Genomic DNA, 13830 nt, shown 5'->3' on the forward strand with positions numbered 1-13830 from the left:
GACCCAGCAGAGTTCAGGACAACCTGAGGCTCCTCTGCAACCTGTCAGGTCAGCTTCCTACTTCTGCAAGCATCAACATGTTCCTGCCATGACCATGGCAGCAGCTGCTGCAAGGCAGAGCATCACAACACAGCAGTCAGCTTCTCTCTCTGAAGACAGGCAGACATTTTCCAGTCCCCTTGCAGTGCTAGAGATGAATGTGGTCCCATTATTTCATGTACTCTCTTGCACTCTGTATTACTAATCTGTTACTATAAAATATAGGATACATAAACTCTGGGTAGGTGCAGTGAGTGCACAATAGCACTGATCTGACTGGAGTTCTTACCTCCCGTACAGTATGTAAAGTATATAAACCAAAAGCAGGAGAAAAGTAGAGGAAAAGAAAGATCCAATATATGTATTTTCTTTTTTCTGTTTTTATTTTTATTGACCTTTTAAAATAAACACTGCAAGTTAACACTATAAAATTGTTTTTTAAAAAGGTCACACTACTGTCACATGACACTTTAATGCAGGAAATAGGGCTCTACTGTGTTACACAATTTAACTTTAATTTGCAGGTGAAAAGAAAATTGTTGCTGAGCAAAGATGTGAGCTCAGTCATCAGCTTGGCAAGCATGCATGTTCAAAATGCCCCTGTGCACTTCCTAAAGAGCTCATCTTTGCTTCATCAAACATGCAGAAAACGCAGACAAGATTCCACTCACTGCATTTCTGACCCATTAGGGAAACAGTAACTTCTACAAGCTTCAGAATAACTGAAAACTCTGCTTTATTTTAATGAAGAAGTCAGACTCTGTCTCTAACACTGGCCAGCTCCAGGCTTCCGTAAAAATTATGAAAGGACTCTGCAGTGGGCAGTGAGAGGCTAATTCTGGTCTGTGAGTTTCGAAAGGAAAGACTTTGTATATGTCACTATAAAAACTGTTCTGACATGCAGCGCAGAGTTCCTGTTGTACCTGAGCCGCCACTGCCTAGGGCTGATGGAGTTCAGCAGCCCCAGTGCAGATACCCCAGGAATATCCTTAAATCAGAATAAGTGTGGGAAGAATCTGCACCTACAAGTCTTTAAATTTTTGAAATTCACTGAACTAAGAAAAAAAGAGCAGTCTTAGTCGCTCTAAGCAGCTACTAAATATTTCCATAGCTTTAGTGATTTTTTCCCCTCAGAATTCTTTGTATGTTTCTTTACTACTACCTCTTGTCTTTGTGACACTAACTGTAAAGATCTTAACATTTTTCTGAATTATTTTTTAATCTCTGCAAATTCTGCTTTAACTCTCAAATACATTTTTTGTCATCTCAGAAAACAAAGTATTGAATTCTACTTTGCTATTTACCTTCTTCTCATTGAATACAGCATCAATACATTATCCTGAAGTATATCATGAAGAAATAACAGAAGTCAAACTTCATAAGCATATAAATACCATTATATTAACAGCTCTCTTTTAGGTATTTTCTAGCATCCCAATTAAGTTTAGGAATGAGGAAGGTTGATATACAGAGCACAGAATGAATTTATTAGTATCTAGTAACAAAATCTGTAAGAAAAATATTCAACACAAATGAATTCAGCTGTGTAATTTGAAATAAGATAGTTTGAGATCAACAGTAAACAGTACAAATAAGTTGCTTCATCACAAGAGAAAACAGAACAAGTCAGGCATGGATGTAAAAATAAAAAAAATAAAAATAAAAAAATCACACCTCATCTCTCCAAGACATGAAACACTGGCAAGTGGCTGAAGATCAGCAATTCACATCACTCCAGAGCCTGCTGCTCCCAGGAATCTGTTTCATGACCTCTGAGAAAGAACAAACCTGTTAGAGTGAGTCCAGAGGAGGGCCTTGAGGATGATCAAAAGGCTGGAGCACCTCTCCTACAAAGACAGGCTGAGGGAGCCTGGAGAAGGCTCTGGGTAGACCTTTAGTGTCCTTCCAGAACCTATAAAAAGGGCCTACAGGAAAGCTGGGGGGGGGACTCCTTGTCATGGGGTGTAGTGATGTGACAAGGGGGAATGGTTTTAAACTAAGACGGTAGATTTAGATTAGATGTTAGCAAGAAATTCTTCTTGATGAAGGTGGCAAGGCACTAGAACAGGTAGCCCAGAGAAGCTGTGGATACCCCATCCCTGAAAGTGTTTAAGAACAGGTTGGATGGGGCTTTGGGGCAACCTGGTCTGTTGGGAGGTGTCCCTGCCCATAGCGGACGGGTGGAACTAGGTGATTTTTCAGGTCCCTTCCAACCCAAACCATTCTAAGATTCTATTAACTTGATAAAGCATCGGTTTTTCAGGCTGTAGTTTCCTTGAACTAACAGATCCTTCTGATTACTATTATTACTGGTTATACTATTATACAAAAAAACTTATTACTCCTGTGGAGTAATAAGTGCCCCAAATTACTCTGTCCTGGCAGAAGCAAGTAACTACAGCCTATGCTCTTAAAAGCTTCTTGGGCCTTGACCTTGCAAACATTTGCATTTCTGTTTAACTTTAAGCACCCCACTAATCCTGCTGAGCTCAATGACTGAACAAATGAGGATGAAAGACAGCTGGAGGCTACTGCAGTGCTCAGAGGCAGCACGGCTCTGCACTTGTTCCCCTTTGTGAAGTGAGACATCCTCCTCACCCAATGAGTTTTTAATCAGGACTGCCACTGTAATGAGAAAGGATCTCTGCACTGGGGAATTGAAGCAGGCAGGGAGGAAAGGAAGCAAAGAATGAAACATTTAGAAAAAATCATTCTAGAGGAACACTGAAGAATTCATGAACTTTATTTTACAGTCCCCCCTCTTGTTTTCTCTGATTTATTATAAGGTCATAAAATTCAGCTTGCACTGTGGGGGCTCATATACCTGTGGTGATGAGGACAGTGTAATAAACATATTTACAGTGTGATATCTGAAAGAAGCCTTGGATTTTTCTGTTCCTTTATATTCTATTTGATTTCCACCCTCATTCTTCTTGTACCTCAGTTCTTAGATTGCAAGACATTACCATAAAAATTCAGACACGATGAACAAAATAAAACATTTTTTACATCTTACTAACTTGCAAATTACATCAAACCAATTAGATAGGTGATGGGAAACCTTGTACAAATGTATTTTAGTGTGCAAATCTCCTCCAAAAAGGCATAACCACCTGTATCAGGCTGTAGCAGACATGACAGTGGCAGGGCACACAGAAGTTCCACTGCTGAATTTTGTGCCTGGAGGCTGGAAGGGCCTCACTGCCTCTTCCAGACTTGGCTGCACCTATGAGCTACAGCTGCAGACAGCCCCAGGAGACTGTTCCAGGAGTGACCAGCACATTGTTCCTACACAAAAGTATCTGTAACACCCTGGCCCCCACCAGCAACCAGGCAACCCTGCTTTACACAGGGCTGGGACAGTTACAGAATCACAGAATGGCTGAGGCTGGAAGGGACCGCTGGAGTTCATCTAATCCAACACCCCTGCCAAGCAGGGTCACATAGAGCACATTGCACAGGATGGCATCCAGGCAGGTTTTAAGTATCTCCAGAGAAAGAGACTCTACAACCCCTCTGGGCAGCCTGTGTCAGTGCTCTGTCACCCTCACAGTGAAGAAGTGCCCTCTCATATTCAGCCAGAGTTTCCTGTGCTTCAGTTTGTGCCTGTTGCCTCTCATCTTGTTGCTGGGCACCACTGAAAATAGCCTGGTTCCATCCTCCTTACACCCTCCCTTCAGGTATTTATACACATTGATGAGATCTCCCCTCAGTCTTCTCTTTTCCAAGCTAAACAGGCCCAGCTCTCTCAGCCTCTCCTCTTATGATGGGTGCTCCAGTCCTCTAAGCATCTTAGTAGCCCTCTGCTGGACTCGCTCCAGTAGTTCCATGCCCCTTTTGTACCCGGGACCCCAAAACTGGACACAGTACTCTAGGTGTGACCTCACCAGGGCTGAGCAGAGGGGCAGGATCACCTCCCTTGACCTGCTGTCAATGCTCTTCCTAATGCCCCCCCCCCCAGGGTACCTTTGGCCTTCTTAGCAACAAGGCCACAATGCTGACTCATGGCCAGCCTGCTGTCCACCAAGACACCCAGGTCCTTCTCTGCAGAGCTGCTTTCCAGCAGGTCAGCCCCCAGCCTATTCTAGTGCTTGGGGTTATTCCTCCCTAGGTGCAGGACCCTGCACATACCTTTGTTGAACTTCATGAGGTTCCTCTCGGCCCAACCCTCCAGCCTGTCGAGGTCCCTCTGAATGGCAGCACAGCCCTCTGGGGTATCAGCCACTCCTCTCAGCTTTGTGCTGTCAGGAAACTTGCTGAGGTCACACTCTGTTCCATTGTCTAGGTCACTGATGTGAACAAGACTGGACCCAGTACATACCCATGTGGGACACTGCTAGCTACGGGCTTCCAGCTAGACTCTGCACCACTAAGCACAACCCTCTGAGCTCTGCTGTCCAGCCAATTATCGGTCCACCTCACCGTCCACTCCTCTAGCTTGCACTTCTTGAGTGGTGGCAGATCACTACCTGACCAGCTGCAACTCACTTCTCTGAAAGCTGGCATCTCCAAAGTACAACCGAGGTGCTGCAGTAACCGTTAACTCTATGCTTTTCTTTCCTAACTCCACTGGCACATCACCCTTGAAGGGTACCAAACGTGCCATAGAATATAGAACATATGCCTTGAAATATGTGACTGCACCTAACTTTATTTTAATAAATACATTCATGTCTAACATATGGCACAAATAGCATCAGAGTACAGGTACCTTACATAGGGTACATCAAGTAGCACAAGGAGCTACTTTATGCAAGAGCTGAAAGCATACAGAGAGAGTACAATGTAGAATATGAATTCTGTAAAAAAAAAAAAAAGTAGTAGTAAAGTGACTACTACTGTATGGAGAAAAAGCTTTCCACTCTGGGAAGATATAACAGTGCTGCACAGAAAGAAGCAGGGTCTTCCAGAGAAGCAGCTCTTAACATTCTGTGTAGGCCAACTTGTGCTGTTCAGACCTCAAAACACCAAACACCACAACCAGCAGTACTGGTCTGTGGCCATTCAGATACTGGTAAGTGTCAAAGGCATAAATGGAACAAGACTGACATTCAAAAGAAGTCGTTGTGCCTTTTCTCAGAAAGTACATACTGGGAATAGAGGGGGTGGAGAGGAAAGGGGAAGCAAGTTATTTTAGCCATCCTTGGTACAGTAAACCTTGGGACCTGAATAACGACCAGCCAGTATCCTTCTTCAGTATGGGACACAGCTAACTTTGGAACTGTGTAATTTGTCTGTCCTATATGGAGATGAATCATTCTCAGGAAGTGCCTCTGAAGGCAATGCAGCCCAGCTAGCCCCAGATAACTAACTCATACGTGCCTACACTGAGACAGAAGAACGCCCTACCCTTTATCTCTGTTGCCTCCTGTAGTTACTTTAAATGGAGCATCACCTCTCAGAGTTGATAAAAATTCCTGCATTAGCCAGGCATTCTGGAAGCCACTGTGCTATACACGTATAAAAAATGCAGAAGGCAGGAGAGTCTCAAATCCATCAGAGAACTCACTGCTCAGATAAAGTATTTGCTTGTTTGTGGTGAAAGAATCCCATCTTCCTCGGCTGGATGATTTCCACCCCTTTTTGATATCTCTCCATTTAGAGATATACCCAACACACACATGTATAACAATTAAGGACTGCTAGCAAAAAAATAAAAACCTTTGTGCTGTACTCTACCTCTGAAATGTCAGTAGAATAAGCCAAGTTAATGCATACCTTCCACAAATGATTGTATTACCAACTTCCAAGTCTCTCACAGAATTCTAACATCTATTGAGAGCCGATATCAGCAGCATTAGACAGAACCCGATGATACAGAGTTGGAAGGTGGAGGACAGGGGTCCTCCAAAGCAGAGTATCTGAAATTACAGTGTCCCTTATGTTTATAGCTCTGTCCAGAGGTTAATCTAAAACTCAGTAGTAAAGCACTCATGCACAAATACATTCAGCTAATCCACTGCACTGCTGTTTGATTAATTTAAATAGTAATTAAAAAATATATCCAATAGAAAGATATTTACTAAATAGATTCATAAATAAAACATGGATAATTAATCAGTAAAAATCCTATATCAAAAGAATCCACCTAAAAGGGGAAGGCATAACTGTTACAATTATTGTCAGGTTAACAGTTCTACTGCTTTTGGGAAGAGTCAAATATAGTCATGTATACAAGTGAACTTACTGGAGGCCCAGCTTCCTTCCCAGTTAAATCCTTTAAAATATATAAGAATTCTCACCAGTGAGTACATCCAGTCCCTTTGCTTAACCCCGTAGGAACAAGGACGTCATGCAGCACAGGCCTTAAAGAAAATTGGAAACGATCCATGTGAGTGGGAAATCACACAAACCCTTTCTAGCATCAGGCTGAGAATCTCAGTCCTAGCTCAGATCAGCAAAACCAGGAGATTAGTCATGCTGTCTTAATGCAAATAATTGCAGTCCTTGCTTACATTTTCTGTGGCAATGCTCATCTTTTGTGAGATAATGCCTTTAAACACTACCCAGCACAAGCTTCCCTGAGCTTTAGCTGACTCCCTCAATCCCAGCAGTGTTAATCCATGATTAACTCCTGCTTACAGGTCTGTTCTTTAAACCTCAGAAAATGTAATTCATCTTGACTGCTCCTTAATATTGTGTTCTCCTATTCCCCCTTCCTTCACAGCTTTAGGCATTGCTCTGCCTGCCTTCCTTCCTTCCTTGCTGGCCCGTGGATGCACCAGCAAATAAATACCCAACGTGCAAGCAGGAACATCCTTCCTGTACTGCTAGCAGTTGGAAATTGGCCTGATACTTTCTAGTCAGGGTAATGGACAGACTATAAAGACTCAGAACATAACTCCGTAGTTTTGATCAAGTTTTGGATCCAAAAAGTAATCTCACTGTGAGCTTTCACTTTCAAAATAAGAAATTACTTTATGAAAAATTTGTTTTAAATGGACTCTCATAAATGTGAGATATCCTAAAATAGCAAATAAATTTTGCAAAAAAAAAATATCTACATTTAGCAATGTCATATTGGATTAAAAAAAAAAAAAACACTTCAGCAATTTTCACATGAAGGAGTCATATAGGAACCAAGTAACCTCACCCGGTTAGGGACAGGCTGGGAAAACATATATTTCAGCTTCTGTTCTATAATTCTCTGATATAGCTTAAAAAATGAAATGTTCATTGGCTCCCTCATCATATATAAATGTGAGCCACTACTTCTTTTTAGTTTTACCCCAGTGTAAAAATATTTATGCATGAAGAAAACATTTGAATAGAAAAGACATCTTTTCACAGACAGGAAAAAAAATGAATGCCTCTGTTCTTATCACAGTGAGCAGCTGGGAAAAATAGAGCAATGAAAAAATAGGGAGACATAAAGATCATGGAAACAATAGAAATAGAGAGTGCAGTAGGGAGGAAGAGAACAAATAAGTCCCAAGAGAAAGAGAGTTCACACAAATCAATATGGAAAGTTCTGACCCAGGTCTCATTACACAGGATGGTTGACTGAGGAATTGAATTAAGGTTTGCTAAGGTGACTAGGGATACAAAAAAGAATTGCTTTGCAGTGTCAGGAGCCTTTGCTTGCACGTTTTCTGATGAACAGCATCTTCAACGATCTTAGATTTTGCTGTAGTAAATTCAGTGTGTGCCAGGAATAAAGCAACTGGGAGTAACAAAAGAAATTCAGGTATAGTTTTCATTTTAAGTGTTGCTTCCTTGTTGAAACAAAATGCAAAGAGAGAGGAATACTAAATCTAACTTTCTTCTGTCACAATATTTCTTCCTCACATTATTTTATCTATAATCTACCTGCATAAGATACAATAAAATTGAGTCCAATTTAACAAGGAGAATGTAAGAATGGAAAAATGTATTAAAAAAGCATGTCACACAACTGGAAAAAGGATTCAAAATTATATGTCAAAAGTAAGGAATATGTTTAAAATAGGAGAAAATTAAAATAATGTGCAAGTTTAATTAGAAAACAGTATCAAAAATAAGTGGGATCACCCTGGAGCATGTCCAGAGAAGGGCTACGAAGCTGGTGAAGGGCCTGAAACACAAGTCCTGTGAGGAGCGGCTGAGGGAACTGGGGTTGTTTAGTCTGGAGAAGAGGAGGCTCAGGGGAGACCTTGTTGCTCTCTACAACTACCTGAAAGGAAGGTGTGGGGAGCTGGGGGTCGGCCTCTTCTCACAGGTAACTAGTGATAGGACTAGAGAGAACGACCTCAAGTTGTGCTGGGGGAGGTTTAGGTTGGAAATTAGGAGACATTTCTTCTCAGAAAGAGCAGTAGGGGGTTGGAACGGGTTGCCCAGGGAGGTGGTGGAGTCACCATCCCTTGGGGTGTTTACGGAAAGGCTGGAGGTGGTGCTTATGGATGTGGTTTAGTGGGTGATATTGGTGGTTGAGGGACGGTTGGACCAGATGATCTTGGAGGTCTTTTTCAACCTTAATGATTTTATGATGTTTTGAATAAGGGTACTAAATAATCCCATTCATTTTAAAAATAGAACTCTACTTCCATCACTTGTTAGTTTTGGCATAACTACAGAATTATGTTCCCATTGCATATTTAGACAACATGTACATTACTTTTTCTTCCTGGAAAAGTCAAGCTAATTACTGATGTAAAGACCCTGTTTACCTGAGCTTAGATTCCTCTGGCAATCAAGAATTTGTATGTAGTTCCAACTATCTCTGTCATTTCTTTTTCCAGCTCAGAAGGCCACCAAAAGTCAAATGTGATCCTTAAATGTAGATAAATGTTAAACCCTTGGAGTCATGATTAAAATCAAGCCTAATTCATCCATGATTCAACACTAGTTTAACAACAACAAAAAAAAAATCTCTAGATGTTATTGTGTTATATATGGTCCCTTTATTTTAAAGATCCAGACTTGCTCCTAATTAGAAAATTGATAACTTTTTTGTGTACGTGTGTGATGGAGCTTCCTGGATCAATGAATTAATACCCTGTAATTCTGAAACATATCAATGCAACCATGAGTAGGACCTGCATAATAATCACAACAAAATAATATGATATTTAATGTATATACAATGCCTATTATTGCAGATTATGTATATATATATATGAATGAAATTAATTTTTTTTCATGTTTATCTAATTGTTCCCACTGAAGTCAATGGTAAAGCTATTGAACTAAAAGTGAAAGGTGTTTGGACAATGCTCAGTATCAGAGAAATATACTGTGTTACATGTGGTCTCTCTTACCATGAATATTTAACACGTCTTCTCAAAACCCTCTGCAGCAAGGAGTAGACAAAAAGCTGTTTGTGACTTGCACTCTAATGGAACTAAAGTGCATATTACTGTAATAAATGCTTACTACATGTTCAAGTGCAAGACACTGTGATAAAGTACACAAACAGACATCATAGTACCACAAGTCTTCTTTTTGTCACAATGTCTTGCAATAATACTATCATTTACACCAAAAAAAAGCAAGAGAGGATTAAAAATCTTGGAGTCTACCGTTTGGGTGTGCTGTTTAAGCAATGGTTATCCTCATTTTTTCCTCTCCTGATTTGTAGGAGATGGATCATAATCATCCCCACTGCACTGGAAAAAATAAATAAATAAAAAATAAAGGAAAGAAAGCAGGTTTCTAATTAGGAGGATCAATATCAAATACACTTGTGATCAAAACATATGTGACCCATGAGGAGAGAGAAGAGACAGGGACAAGTAACCCACTGAAGAGTGCAAGCTGAGCACCAGAGAAAATACACTTGCAAGCAAGTCCATTCCTTCTATAGTCATACCATTGACAGTGTCTCAATTATTTAACTCAATTATTTAAGACATTAATAAAGACAACCCATAAACCTGGAAAAGTGTTAGGACTTGGGTTCTTGCTTCCTGCCACCCCGTTCCACACCCCCCCTCCATTTTTTGCTACAGAACTTCATGCCTTTCTGTCTCCCCAGACTTCACCTAAGTTGTCCTAGGCTTTCATAACACAAAATGAAATGGGGTTCCCTCAGTTTTGTATCAATTATAACCTCTGACAATAACATGTAGAACAGCAACTGATGGCCATCACTATGAATAGAACATTAAAATGTTGCTTTTAATTTCCTTACAGCTCTTGAAAGTCCCAAACAACATCTTCTTGATTAGCCCTAGTAGATACAACTCACAAAACTATACCGCAGCCTGGAAATCGTCAGTAACTGGCAACAGCATCAACCAGACAAGTCAGCATCATTTCCATTTATCATTCAGAAAGTGGAGGGGGAAGCAAAGAGGATTATCTTCTCTAGCAAAATAATATCAGTAACTGAACTTTTCATTCTAGACACCTACCTCAAGTGATTTTGTCCATCCATTTCTGTCCTACATGAGATACCTCTCAGAATTTACAGGTTATATATACAGCAAACATAACTTCAAAATACTGTAGAACTATTGGAGATGAACTGGTGTGACCTGAAAATAATAACTAAGCAATGATATATTGTAATAAGTTTAAGTGGCAAGGTTTTGGTAGCAGAAGCCTACAGGGGTGACTTCTGTGAGAAGAATCCAGAAGCTGCCCCATGTTAGAGATTTCCTCCTTTCCCTTTGAGGAGGGGGAGTGAGAGAGCAGTTGTGGTGGAGCTCAGCTGACCACCTGAGTAAAACCACCGCATATATCTATATAGTTTTGGTACATATTATGTGTATTCTTTCATTTACCTGTACCAATACATTTCTAACTTCTGTGGTAGCCACCGTCTTATTAATGCAGTATGGACTAAGAGGCTGCCTACAACCTGCCAAGATATCTCCAAAATGCAGTCCTGCCCCTTTTCCAGTAAGGTTCAATCCAAGAAACACCAGAGCAAAACCACTACCACCTTACGAAATGAGCGATTTATTCCCCTGATAACATATATATAGGATCTTGTTTACCTCATTTATCTCATTTCTTAGTACAGTCTCTTGAACCCAGATAGCATCAGTTTCTGTACCACAGGCTGCAAAGTAGTGAGCAAACATCAGCCAAAGAATTTGCCTGTAGTAAACCAATGGACTGCTGAGAATTAACACTCCCGCCTTCCTCCTTGCTGTTTCCTAGGTCTGTCACTGGCCTCAGCCAGCAGTTCAGTACAGGCATTGTTAAACACTTCAGGGAACACTTCAGCATCCCTCCCTCCCTGAATCCCGTTTGATTTACAGAGTTTCAGTTATCTTTAGCTTACTTTGCACTTTCCTTTCCTGCAGCAGTATTGGTTAACTTCTGCAGTTTCTGCTTTCCTTCAGAGAAACAGGCACACCGTAGCAGACTGAACTAGAGATTTATCCCAAGTAGCATCTTTGCACCCAATGGCTGCACTAAACCTAAGGACTTTTTTGAAAAAGAAAATAATTAAACAAATAAATAAATGAAAAGCTGTAAAACTATTGACATCACGGAGTCAAACTCCATTGCAGAGATCTTATTTAATCTGATTGCCCGATGCCGTGCGGCACCACGAGGTGGCAGGACAAAACCACGGTCGGGGCTGCGGAGCAGGGATGCTCAGGCGGCCGCTACCGTCCCCGGCTCGGCCTGGCAGCCTCTACCGGCAGCTTCTATGAGGGTAGGACGAGAAACGCGTGAGAGCCCTTTAGCACCTACCTGCTCTTCAGCTCAGGGGTGCACAGAATCTACCAGGAGGAAAAATCGTGGGAGAAGGAGAAATCAGTGGGGAGTAAAGAGCTACAGGTCCAATAGAATAAATAACGTTTCGTGAGTTCACTTAAACACAATTTACATCACCAAAATCATGAGACTGAAAGTTAGAGGGTATTAGTCTTCAGAAAAACAACCCTACGTTCTGTACTTGCCCCCATGTTGTTTTGTGTTTTTTTTTTTCTTTTCTTTTTTTTTTTTTCTTTCCAGCAGAGTCCATCTTTTTTCCTACTGAGCTAAATCTATTTAAAACGTCAGCTAACACTTTACACCTGCATGCCTTCCTTCACCCGAGCAAACACAGCTGTTTTATCAGGGTCTTAAAGTACCCATATGTTTTATTACAATGTGATAACCTTGACAATAAATATTCTTCAATCACATTTATAACATTGCTGCCACGTATGATTGGAATGTTGAAATGGCCCCGCGATGGGGAACAGGTGGATTGTCCAATGCTTTCTGTGGTCACCTCTCAGCTTTCACCAATGTGGGAGGACTTAGTTCTCACTCCAGATGACAGAATTCCTTCATTTACAGCATTACCCAAAAGGGATTCCCTGCTGCAGGTTCCTACTGCAGAAAATTATCATGACAACCCTGACCATTTCTTTCATCTGATCTATTGTGGCTCATATCCAAATGCACAACCAGCGACCTGCTTTTAGTGCAAAACCCAACTGTTACTCTTTTTACGTATAGAATAACACACATGGAATTTAACTTTTGCTAAATTATTTCTAGAGAAGAATGAAGGTTAGGTGTTGTATAAACAAAGGACAAACAGTTACCAATGGAGGCAGAATAATTTAGCACTATGCTTCCAACTGTTTTCATAATTTGAAATTCCACCATTATTATATCGATAAATATCTTCATTTGGTGAACTAAACCCTTTTCTGATGAGCCTTATTACTCAGGAAAGGACCTAGCTGCATTTAAATGGAAGAGGATTCCAGTACAAGTGCAGGAGGAGATCACAAAACAGGTAGCTAGGTCATATGGCTTTCCTGTAACAGAGGGGATGATTAGAGGTCAGAAATTCAAGAAATCATTTAGTACAGGAGGCCATGCACATCAGACTTAACTATCTAGCTGCTTCATTCAGGCAGAGCAAGAATAGCATGCGGGATCCAGGTGCAGATTGATTAAGCAATCAGTTGCAAATCTGACTCATGTGCAGTCAATAGTAGCACAAGGGTTTTCAAGCATTTTGCAAATTGTTTAGCTGGACGGTCATTTTACTGTTATGGATCAGAAATGACAGATTGCAAGTGACTAATTTACAGGGTGACATCCTTTCCTGGAGTACAAGGAAGCTGTTCACAAAGGGGAAATACATGACTAATTATTTCCCCCATCTGCATTTTGCTGAATCTAAAGGATAATTTGCTCAGCCTCATTTTATAGGGACTAATTGTGACCCGAATTATGTCATCCAAGTGAGCAAATGGTCCATCAGCTGTACAGGACGTAGGGGAAGCTGTACATTTTCTACACATTGCTCACAGGGCATTTGTAAACTGAGGCTATGAAAATTTTGAGTTACTGAGTAAAGATGCAGGCAGTAAATACGTGTTTGCACTTTTTACTCTCCATCTGAATTTTCAGTTTGTTTGTTTTTAGTTTCTGTCCTTAAATTCAGACCTTTCCAAATTACATACTTGACCCATAACATTTCATAATAACAGCTTTCTCCTCCCCCCAGGAGCACAGGAAAAATAAAGTTGCCTGGTCCTTTTTTCAAAAAGAGGCAAGTCCCATTTTATCAATATGTTCCAATACCCCATGCTTTCCGGTCAACAGGGAAAAGTAGATAGGTAACTACATATGTATTTCAACCCTTTGGTAAAAGTGATCAAACATGAGATCACGATTCCTTGAAAGTTGCAGTTTGCAGAGGCTGAAAGAAAGATAGGTATGTTCATTTAGCAGCCAGTTGGCCTGATATTTTTGTCTGCAAAGGACACATTCCACTTTGGGGGCCAAATAGGCAGCTTGCTCTTCTTTCTTCTGTGTAAGTGAAATGAGACTATGGATACCACAGTCTGCCAGAAATCATTGCTTAATTAGAAATACAGAGCTGTGAAGAGAGAGTATAGGTAACCA

General features: G+C 40.8%; 1 long non-coding RNA gene across 3 annotated transcripts; it reads right to left on the bottom strand.

Annotated features, from left to right (window-relative positions):
• Nucleotides 1-419: 419 nt before the first annotated feature.
• On the bottom strand, nucleotides 420-12887 carry LOC310896776. Of its 3 annotated transcripts, none has more exons than XR_014581829.1 (4): nucleotides 11864-12887; nucleotides 11668-11748; nucleotides 6282-6344; nucleotides 420-1811 (listed from the first exon to the last, which is right to left on the bottom strand). It is a non-coding gene; the product is annotated as an uncharacterized lncRNA (long non-coding RNA). The 3 variants fall into 3 exon arrangements; XR_014581830.1 differs by adding an exon at nucleotides 11249-11394 and having other exon boundaries at nucleotides 11668-12887; XR_014581831.1 differs by having other exon boundaries at nucleotides 11668-12882.
• Between the last annotated feature and the right edge of the window lie 943 nt (nucleotides 12888-13830).

Source organism: Anser anser (genome assembly GCF_964211835.1).
Source record: "Anser anser genome assembly, chromosome: 3".
In the NCBI taxonomy this organism is placed as follows: Eukaryota; Metazoa; Chordata; class Aves; order Anseriformes; family Anatidae; genus Anser; species Anser anser.